We start from the raw sequence: 8,415 nt of genomic DNA, 5'->3' as shown, positions 1-8,415 counted from the left end.
TGTCTGCTGTGTGACCTTGGGCAAGACACTTAACCTCTCTGGGCCTCAGTTACCTCACCTGTAAAATGGGGAGTCGGCGAGCTCCAAGGGAGATGGGCAATCGTCCAGACCGATTTGCTTGTATCCACCCCAGCGCTTAGTATAGTCCATGGAGCATAATAAGCACTTAACAAATACCACAATTATTATTATTCGTGGATAGAGCACGGGCCTGGGAGTCAGAAGTACCTGGGTTCTAGTCCCAGCTCCCCCCGTTGCCTGCTGTGTGACCTTGGGCAAATCACTTCACTTTGCAGCATGGTCTAATGGATAGAGCATGGGGTCTGGGAGTCAGAAGGACCTGGGTTCTAATCCTGACCTCCCCACTTGTCTGCTGTATGTCCTTGGGCAAGTCACGACTTCTGTGCCTCAGTTCCTTCATCTGTAATATGAGGATGAAGACTGGGAGCACTGTGTGGGACCGGGACTGGGTCCGGTCTGGTCCGGTTAGCTTGTATCTAGTCCAGTACGGTGCCCGGCCCATAGTAAGTGCTTAACAAATAGCACGATTATTATTATCATTATTATTCTCTTTGCCTCGGTTCTCTCACAGGTAAAGTGAATAGAGAAGCAGCATGGCTCAGTGGAAAGAGGCCGGGTTTGGGAGTCAGAGGTCATGGGGTTGAATCCCGGCTCCGCCGCTCGTCAGCTGTGTGACTGTGGGCAAGTGACTTAATTTCTCTGTGCATCAGTTACCTCATCTGTAAAACGGGGATGAAGACTGTGAGCCTCCCGTGGGACCACCTGATTCCCTTGTGTGTACCCCAGCGCTTAGAACAGTGCTCTGCACGTAGTAAGCGCTTATTTATTATTATGGGTTCAAATCCCAACTCCGCCACTTGTCAGCTGTGTTGCTGTGGGCAAGTCCCTTCACTTCTCAGGGCCTCAGTTAGCTCGTCTGTCAAATGGGGATGAAGACTGTGAGCCCCACGTGGGACAAAACTGATGACCTTGTATCCTCCCCAGCGCTTAGAACAGTGCTTGGCACATAGTAAGCGCTTAACAAATGCCATCATCATCATTATTAACCAATACTTTTTTTAAAAAACAAAAAGGAGAGGAGGCCTTCTGGTCCCCTTGGGCGGGACCTTGGGAATGGAACAAGGTCACCCCAACCCTGCGCGTCCGTGGCGCCACCTACGGTCCACCTGCGAGTATAACACCATCCCTCCCCACTCTCCAGCGGCTGGAGGAGCCTTCCAGGGGGCCGGAAAAATAGTAATAATCATCATAATTACGGTATTTATTAAGCTCTTACTATGCCAGGCACTGTAACCATGTTGGTGTTTGTTAAGCTCTATGTGCAAAGCACTGTTCTAAGCGCTGGGGTAGATACAGGGTCATCAGGTGGTCCCACGTGAGGCTCGCAGTTAATCCCCATTTTCCCAGATGAGGGAACTGAGAGAAGTGAAGTGACTTGCCCACAGTCACACAGCTGACAAGGGGCAGAGCCGGGATGTATTACGCGCTTGGGGTGGATACCAGCAAATCGGCTTGGACACGGTCCCTGTCCTCCATGGGGCTCGCAGTCTTCCTCCCCGTTTTACAGATGAGGAAACTGAGGAAGGTGAGCCCCTTTGTTGGGCAGGGATCGTCTCTATATGTCGCCGAATTGTAATAATTATAATAATGATGGTATTTGTTCAGTGCTTACTATGTGCAAGGCACTGTTCTAAGTGCTTGGGGGATACAAGGTGATCAGTTTGTCCCACGTGGAGCTCACCGTCTTAATCCCCATTTTCCAGGTGAGGGAACTGAGGCACAGGGAAGTGAAGTGACTTGCCCAAAGTCACACAGCTGACAAGCGGCAGAGCCGGGATTAGAACCCATGATATCTGACTCCCAAGCCCGGGCTCTTTCCACTGAGCCACGCTGCTTCCCCAATTGCCATTCTAAGCGCTTACTACAGGGCTCTGCACGGAGCAAGTGCTCAATAAATACGACTGAATGAATGAGGCGCAGGGAAAGTGAAAGGACTTACCCAAGGTCACACAGCGGACGAGTGGCGGTCGCCCAGCCCGCCGGGCGGCTGCCCCTGAGTTATCCGGAGCCCATTTTTATAGGACAGATCAATCGTTCAATCATATTTCCTGAGCAGGGAACACCGTCCTAAGCACCTGGTACAATACAGTAAAACAGAGTTGGTAAACATGCTCCCTGCCCACAAGGAGATTAATAATAATAATAATGTTGGTATTTGTTAAGCGCTTACTATGTGCAGAGCACTGTTCTAAGCGCTGGGGGAGATACAGGGTAAGATTACAGTCCAGAGGGAATCCTGTCGCTTCCCTTGGGGCGTCCATTTTCGGATCTGCCCTCAGTTGCGGCCAGGAGCTCTTTCCTTCCACCTGGATGCCCGCTGCTAATCATAATTGTGGTATTTGTTAAAAGTTTACTAGGTGCCAAGCGGATGCGGGATAATCGGGTGGGACAAAGTCCCTGTCCCACGCGGGGTTCACGGCCTGAGGGGGAGGGAGAATAGATATTTCACTGCCGTTTTAGGGATGTGGAAGCTGCTTCTCAGCAAGACTGGGCTCACCCGGAGGGTGGGGGTCCTCGGCCTGGGATCGCTTCGGGTCCCGGCCCGGTGCCCAGAAGCGCTCGCAGCGATCATTCGCTTTGGTCTTTTGCAAGAGCTCCCAGAGGGGACAGAGGCCTGACCGCCAACAGCCCCTCTCCCCTTGTAGGTGGGGGATCGGCCGCTGGCTTGCCCTTTCCCCTAGCCCACCCACGTGCTCCCTGGGTCGTGGCCCCCACTTGCTCCTTGCTCTCAACCTCCTCCCTGGAGCTGGGCCCATATTCTTCTCTCCAGCCCCCGGCCTGCTAAGCCTCCGAGTTCAAGAGCTTCCACGAGCAGTAGTATTTGTTGAAAGCTTATTAGAGAAGCAGTGTGGCTCAGTGGAAAGAGCCCGGGCTTGGGAGTCAGAGGTCACGCGTTCTAGTCCCGGCTCCGCCGCTTGCCAGCTGGGTGACTTTGGGCAAGTCACTTCATTTCTCTGGGCCTCAGTTACCTCATCTGGAAAATGGGGATGAAAACTGGGAGCCCCACGTGGGACGACCCGATGACCTTGTATCCCCCCAGTGCTTAGAACAGTGCTTTGCACATAGTAAGCACTTAAGTACCACCAGTATTATTACTATGAGCCGAACACCGAGATAGTCAGATCTGACACGGTTCATGGGCCCCTGTGTCTCCCTCACGATTTAAGGGAGAACCGATATCGAATCCCTGTTATACAGAGGAGGAAACTGAGGCACAGAGAAGTGATTTACCTTTCACTTGATATTTAGCTTTTCACCTCCCCCGCCGCTCTTGGCTTTCTTTTCCTCAATCCTCTCTCTCCCACACTGCACCCTGTTTCTCCCCTAGCCCTTCTGTTCTTCACTCCCCCATCTTGCTGTAATCCTCAATTCCCCACTCTCTCCCAACTCCTGCTCCTCCTCCCTTTCCTCTCCCCTGGCAAACAAGGTCAGCCTCCCTCCTTTCTGGACAGTGACAGGGACCACTAGGGAAGATCAGTAAAATGGCCACAGGGACTCATTTCCCTCTGAGCCACCCCTTTGGCCATCCCCCTTAATATTAACAACGTTATTTGTTAAGTGCTTACTATGTGCCAAATACCGTATTAAGGACGGGGTAAATACATAAGATAATGAGGTTGGAAACGGTCCCTGTCTCGGATGGAGCTCATAGCCTAAGCGGGGAGGGGGAACAGGCCTTTAATCTCTGCTTTGCAGAAGAGGAAACAGGCCCGGAGAGATGAAGTGACTTGCCCAAGGTCACACAGAAGACAAGTGGTGGAGTGAGATTAGAACCCAGGTCCTCTGGCTCCCAGGCCCTAGGCCCCTCTGCTTCTTCAAGAAGCAGCGTGGCTCAGTGGAAAGAGCCCGGGCTTGGGAGTCAGAGGTCATGGGTTCGAATCCCGGCTCTGCCCCCTTGTCAGCTGGCTGACCGTGGGCAAGGCACTTCACTTCTCTGTGCCTCAGTGACCTCATCTGTAAAATGGGGATGAAGACTGGGAGCCTCACGCGGGACAACCTGATGACCCTGGATCTGCCCCAGCGCTTAGAACGGTGCTCTGCACGTAGTAAGCGCTTAACGAATACCAACATTATTATTCTTCGATACAGAGACGCTCTTCAGAGAGGAGCGATGCAGGGTGGCCGTGGGGGTTGGTAAGTGTCAGAGGTGAGGTCTCTCCGGGCAGCGGACCAGCGGCTAAGCTGGCCCAGGGCCACGGCTCCAACTCTGAAACCCCCCCGAGTGGACTCACGGCCAGCTCGGTTGGCCCCCCCAGCCGGAGACCTCTGGCTTTAAGCCTGAGGTCACCGGCCTCCCCGGCCCCTGGAAGGCTTGATTTTTCCGGAGAGGAAGAAGATTTGGTTCCGGGAAATCTGGCAAGAGCTGCTGTGGAGACCCAGGCCAGGTAAATCTAGCTCCGCGCTGCCGGGCCACGGTCACCTCGGCCGGGGCCGGCTGGGGAGCCGCTGCACCGTACGTTTTTGGCGGATGACGTCTTCAAATATAAGTCTTTTGCAGTCGATCTGTCCGCCAGCCAGCTCCACCTCACTGGGCGATCTGCTGAGGCGCTGACGGTGGGTGGTGGGAGGGTGTGAGTGACGGCCGCTTTTGATTTCCCCTCTCTGCGGGCCAGATCCGACTGCGGCATCTTCCCCGCTCCCAGTGACGTCAGTGGCAGATGGCCAAGGCCTCGATTTGCAGCCGGAGGGGCCGCGGTGGCAAGGCTTGGTCTGGAAGGATGGGGGTGGGGAAGGAAACTGCCTCCCCCCGGGGGGGCCGTTTACCCTGCACACCTCGGACCCCCAAACGAAGCATCCTTTCCCCCCCGCATGGACCCTAACTCTGCCGAGGGGGACATCGTTGTTGAAGCATCGTGGCCTAGTGGACGGAGCCCGGGCCTGGGAGTCAGAAGGGCCTGGGTTCTAATCCAGACCCCGCCACTTGTCTGCTGTGTGACCCTGGGCAAGTCACTTAATAATAATAATAATAATGATGGCATATGTTAAGCGCTTACTGGGTGCAAAGCACTGTTCTAAGCGCTGGGGGGTGGTACAAGGTGATCAGGTTGTCCCACATGGGCTCACAGTCTTAATCCCCATTTCCCAGATGAGGTAACTGAGGCACAGAGAAGTGAAGTGACTTGCCCACAGTCACACAGCTGACAAGTGGCAGAGCCGGGATTAGAACCCATGACCTCTGACTCCCAAGCCCGGGCTCTTTCCACTGAGCCACGCTGCTTCCCACTTCACTTCCCTGGGCTTAAGTTCCCTCATTCATTCATTCACGTGTGCAAAGCACTGCACTAAGCGCTTGGGAGAGTACGATACTACAACAAACAGACACATTCCCTGCCCACAGTGAGCTCACTGCCTAGTAGGGGGGGAGACAGGCATTATTAATTTCATAATTTATTTCTGTAAAATAATAATAATGGTATTTGGTAAGTGCTTACTATGTGCAGAGCACTTTTCTAAGCACTGGGGGAGATACAGGGTAATCAGGTCGTCCTTCGGGAGGCTCCCAATCTTAATCCCCATTTTACAGATGAGGTCACTGAGGCCCAGAGAAGTGAAGTGACTTGCCCACAGTCCCACAGCTGACAAGCGACAGAGGCAAATTTTGAACTCATGACCTCTGACTCTCAATAATAATAATGTTGGTATTTGTTACGTGCTTACAATGTGCAGAACACTGTTCTAAGCGCTGGGGGAGATACAGGGTAATCAGGTTGTCCCACGTGAAGCTCACAGTTAATCCCCATTTGACAGATGAGGTCACTGAGGCCCAGAGAAGTGGACTTGCCCACAGTCCCCCAGCTGACAAGAGGCAAATTTCAAACTCATGACCTGTAACTCTCCAGCCCGGCCTCTTTCCACTGAGCCCCGCTGCTTCTCTAATGAGGATGAAGCCCGTGAAGCCCGTGCGGGACAGGGGCTGTGTCCGACCTCCTCCCCTTTCCTACTAATAATAATAATAATGTTGGTATTTGTTAAGCGCTTACTATGTGGAGAGCACTGTTCTAAGCGCTGGGGTAGACACAGGGGAATCAGGTTGTCCCACGTGGGGCTCACAGTCTTAATCCCCATTTTACAGATGAGGGAACTGAGGCCCAGAGAAGTGAAGTGACTCGCCCACAGTCACACAGCTGACAAGTGGCAGAGCTGGGATTCGAACTCATGAGCCCTGACTCCAAAGCCCGTGCTCTTTCCACTGTGCCACGCTGTCTAGCGCAGCGCTTCGCACAGGGTGAGCGCTGAACGAAGGTAGAGAAGCAGCATGGCTCAGTGGAAAGAGCACGGGCTTTGGAGTCAGAGGTCATGGGTTCGAGTCCCCGCTCTGCCACTTGTCAGCTGGGTGACTGTGGGCAAGTCACTTCACCTCAGTTCCTTCATCTGTAAAATGGGGATGAAGACAGTGAGCCCCACGTGGGACCACCTGATTCCCCTGTGTCTACCCCAGCGCTTAGAACAGTGCTCTGCACATAGTAAGCGCTTAACAAATACCAACATTATTAAGGCCCCGATACTTCTCATTCTTGGTTCCGAGGCTGCCCCCTAGAGGAAGCTGGGGAGAAGAGCCCCGCGCAGGAGGCGCCCGCTGACGTCACCCCTCATTTGCATAACACCGCCGGCCCCGACCCGGCTCTCGCGAGATTTCCCCCCAGCACCACTCCGCCTCACCACCGTCTCACAGGTTTCTTTATTCATACGGGGGGAGGGAGGGGAGAGAAGGAAAACTAAAAAAAAAAAAAAAGACTGACCGAACACAGTGAAGACTTTACAATTTAAACAAAAATATAGATGTATTTTGACCGTTAAGAGCAGATTTCCACTACCCAAGAGGATCTCTCTCAAAGCCTGAAAACGTTCAAATCTAGGAGCAGAGAGGGGCTGGGAAGGGAAATGGGAATTATAAAAAAATATCTGAGAATTCTATCCCTGCCCTCCCCCCAAACTACTGGCACATGGAGCAGGGTGGTAACAGCATTTGCCAATGTTCGGGGGGTCTCATCCATTCCCTTTTCATCCAGGTGGGACAGCCCCTCCTCTCCTCCTTCCCCAAGGGCAGGGGACCCCAACTCCAGTGTCCAGCAACCCAGGGCACAAGGTTTCTCTACGACTGACTCACCCAGAGCTGTCCCAAGGGGCAAGCCCCGCTTCCTGGAGTCAGGCCACAGGGATCCCGCATGGCTACTCCGGCCAAGTCTGCCCTGCCCGGTGAGGCCATCCAAGAGTTTCGCTTTTCAAGGTACACGAGGCCCACCTGTCAAGGACACAGTTGGCAGCTGAAGATGCTTGCCCTTTGGGGGCTGGGGAGCTCATTCTGCTGCTCTGAGTCCCTGGCAGGGAGGAGCGAATCATTTTCTTCCAACCGGAGCAACAAGGAAGAAGACTTGGTGGTGTTGGTCTCGTGAACAATGGAGGGAATACTGTAAATGCAGCTTTGGGGCTTTCGGGCGGGCCCGTCTGCTCACTGATCCTGAGCCTTTTTGAAATGGAGCTCCCCTAGATCGGCCTTGCCCACTATACCAGGTGGGAGTGGGAGCCGCTTAAGCCAAAAGGCCTGGTGGCTCCCGGCCGGAGGGTTTGGTCAATGCCAACTCCGGCCTCCAGTATCTGCCAGAGAAAAAAAGGATGGCTCTCAGTCTCCCACGGGCCAGGGAAGGGCCTTTCCCCCGCTCCCACCCCTGGAGAGTTTTTCTTGGTCCCCTGCCCTCTGTGCCTGGGGACCGGGTAGCTTCCGTTCCGGTTAGACTTTTTGTCCAATTCCTTTCCTCCCAGGGTCTTACCAGGTAGACAAATGCAGAGGGGTGGGGAGGACACCTTTCCCAGGAGTGGCAGCGTGAATGCCCATACACAGGCTCACTGGGGATGTGATCAGGACCTCTCCTTTTCGGCCTTAGGCTCCCTCATAAAAAGTCCCTGCCTAGAGCTGGGCAGACTCAGAAACAGTTTGCTCCAAGTTCCGTTAGCCTCGGTCCCACCTTGGGCAATAATCGTTTCACGGGAAAGATCCCACAGTGCAAAGATTCCAGATCAAAGACCCACCTCAAACATTCTCACCTACTCCTTGGAAAGCCCAGAGAGATTCCCTTTAAGTCCTCCCTTTTACCATATTTACCCTGGTAGATACCGATCCCTGGTAGTTGCATGGTCACCTTTGGTTTTCCTGACCATAACCTGCCAGGAAAGATAATTACCAACTCTGCTGTACTGTATTCTCCCAGTTTACCACAGTGCTCTTCACCGAGGAGGTGCCGAATCAATACCACTGATTCTCCCAAGCTTTCCTGATGGAAGTTTGTCATCCAGGGTCCTGCACCCTGGGAAAGTGGACACACAGCTGCTTTTTGG

The sequence above is a fragment of the Ornithorhynchus anatinus genome, chromosome 14, assembly GCF_004115215.2.
Source record: "Ornithorhynchus anatinus isolate Pmale09 chromosome 14, mOrnAna1.pri.v4, whole genome shotgun sequence".
In the NCBI taxonomy this organism is placed as follows: Eukaryota; Metazoa; Chordata; class Mammalia; order Monotremata; family Ornithorhynchidae; genus Ornithorhynchus; species Ornithorhynchus anatinus.
Note: the sequence above shows the minus strand (reverse complement) of the source record.